This window comes from Ostrea edulis, unplaced genomic scaffold (assembly GCF_947568905.1).
Source record: "Ostrea edulis unplaced genomic scaffold, xbOstEdul1.1 scaffold_68, whole genome shotgun sequence".
NCBI classification, from domain to species: Eukaryota; Metazoa; Mollusca; class Bivalvia; order Ostreida; family Ostreidae; genus Ostrea; species Ostrea edulis.
Window position 1 is genome coordinate 43954 of NW_026606041.1, and position 3008 is coordinate 46961.

Below are 3008 nucleotides of genomic sequence, written 5' to 3' on the forward strand. Positions count from 1 at the left end.
ATAATGATTAATCAGGGCATACTCTGTATTATGTCAATGTGTCATATACGATATGGATTATATCTATGTATAGCATTAAATACATTGTATGCTATACGCACATTCACCTTCTTAACAATTTTATAATCTTAGAAACTTTCAGTATATTCTTATAATTGATTCACGTTTATGCACAATTTCTAAGTTTTTAAATAAAGGGGAAAAACAACAACATGCACATCTATATATAGTTTTAAGAAAGGATGTCCCACGTCGTACACATTTTATTTCTTTGCCATGTAGATGTATGCTTGTTGATATTCTTTGTCATGTACATGCTTGTTGATATTCTTTGTCAAGCAGTCTGTGCTCCTTTTTGACATTTGTTTCTTCTCTGAAATCTGAGAAAATCAAAGAATATGACATTTTTAGAGTAATTTGTTTTACTTAATTTGCACATATGTCTCTCATATACCTTTTTCTTCGCTATATAAGCAAATTTTCCCTTTCTGATGTCAATTTCAACAATAGCCTTTTGCATCCTTCATTTCAAAACAAGCTAGATTAACTCAATGACAGGGACGCTATCTTGAATAGTCCAGTCATTTTTTTTTTTTTTCATTTCAGTGGCGGATCCAGAGAAGAGTTCGGAGGGGGTTGGGAGTGGAACTCTCCTTTCGTCAGAATTTTTTGCTAAGAATGGTAAAAATAATTAACACATTTTGAGGGTGGAACCCCACTTTGAAAACTAAAAATAATGTTAGAATCCCCCCCTCCCTTAAAAATAATTCCTGAAAAAAAAGAAACGTTTACATATTTACCTTTTAGTATCAATTTTTCAGTGCTTTTTATATTTTATCGGACTCAGGCGGATGTTACCAGTCAGCAGGGGATGCTCACTCCTCAAGGGCACCTAATCCCGCCTCTAGTACGTCCAGGGGTCCGTGTTCGCCCGAACCTTCATTTGTATTTCTATAAGTAAAACTTCTTCGTTTGTACTGAGTACGGAACGGGCCGTCTCTAGTATATATCTTATTGTTCGTGTCGTTGGTCATCTACAAGTTACTGGGGTATATGTATATGCCATCGTCGCAAACCACGGTTTTGAGTCCATACACGCTCCCTCAAGGAGATGTGAAAGATCTTTTTTTTTCCTTTAAGGGTTATTGGGCTTTGTAGGTAAGCCTAATATTCGCCCATGTCTAGCAAGTAGGATTCTAGATCTGTCTTTGAACAACTTCATGCTGTTTCCTCTTGATCTTCAGCTGTTCTCCATAGCTAATGTTTTTCAGGCCTCTCACCATTTTGGTCGCTCTTCTCTGTATTCTCTCAAGGTGATTGATGTCTTTTGTATAGTAAGGTGACCATGCTTGTACACAATGCTCTAAGAGTGGCTAGATGTATGTCTTATAGAGGATCCTAAAACTGGGTATATCAATTTCACTGAACGTTTTCTTCATTTGATCTCATTAAAGTAGCTGACTTCTGTGTTGCTTTGATGTTGCCTTCTGTGTTGCTTTGTAGCTGACTTCTGTGTTGCTTTGTAGTTGCCTTCTGTGTTGCTTTGTAGTTGCCTTCTGTGTTGCTTTGTAGTTGCCTTCTTTGTTGCTTTGATGTTGCATTCTGTGTTGCTTTGTAGTTGCCTTCTGTGTTGCTTTGTAGTTGCCTTCTTTGTTGCTTTGATGTTGCCTTCTGTGCTGCTTTGATGTTGCCTTCTGTGTTGCTTTGTAGTTGCCTTCTGTGTTGCTTTGATGTTGCCTTCTGTGTTGCTTTGTAGTTGCATTATGTGTTGCTTTGTAGCTGCCTTCTGTGTTGCTTTGATGTTGCATTCTGTGCTGCTTTGTAGTTGCATTCTGTGTTGCTTTGTAGCTGCCTTCTGTGCTGCTTTGATGCATTGTATAGATGGTTTCATATCATTCGCTATCCATACCCCTATGTATTTTTCTTCCATTATCTCTTCTAACTCTCTTCTTTCATCGCCTTCCTTTGTAGTACATGTACATGTATATGCATTTCCAATGTGCATACATTTGCATTTTCCCACATGGAATTTCTAGCAAGTTCCTAGACCATTCACTCAGTTTGTCTAAGTCTTCCTATAATAGCAAGTTGTCAGCTAGAGTCTTAACACTATTACATATCTTGGTGTCATCAGCAAACATTTTGAGATTGCACGAACATGAAGACCATCCCTATCGAGTGACCACATCTACGTTTACCTTGCAATAGCTATACTTGTGTGTTATAGTAAATCGATACGCCATTTCAGTATTCTAAGACATTTTCTGATTATGCTCTGATATTTGATATTCTATTTTCTGATATCTAATTTCTAATAAAATCTAGATTTGAGTATTAAGAAATGGATTTTCATATTTTCAGAAAATTTGTTCTTGAAATAAGAAATAGCTTATTGCAAAGTCGATTTCTTAAAAAAATGATTTGTTATATCAAAAATTCATTTTCATATTTCTGATGATAAGAATTCCTCCCCCCCCCCCCTTTTCATTGGAATCCCTGTCTGGGCCGTTGCATTTTCTTCCTCCCTGTGCACTGCACATTGTATGAGACGGGAGGAGGGGGTGGGTGTCGAATCCCTGCTGGGTCGTTACATTTTCTTCTTCCCTGTGCACTGCACTTTGTATGAGACGGGAGGAGGGGGTGGGTGTCGAATCCCTGCCTGGGCCGTTGCATTTACTTCCTCCCTGTGCACTGCACTTTGTATGAGACGGGAGGAGGGGGTGTAGGTGTCGAATCCCTGCCTGGGCCGTTGCATTTTTTTCCTCCCTGTATTCGTGCGCACTTTGGACGAGAAAAGAAATGCAATTATATTGATCCTCACTCCATGAAATATTTTCTCTGTGCTGACCATATACTCAGAAACGAAACACAGAATTATGATAATGTTAGCAGCTATTGGTCTCACGTGCGTCAAACATTTGAGGTTTTTGAAGGCTCTGCTTTAGTATTATATTCTGACACCTTCCCTACAGAGTAAGAATTTTTGACATTATCCCCCGGAACTCTTC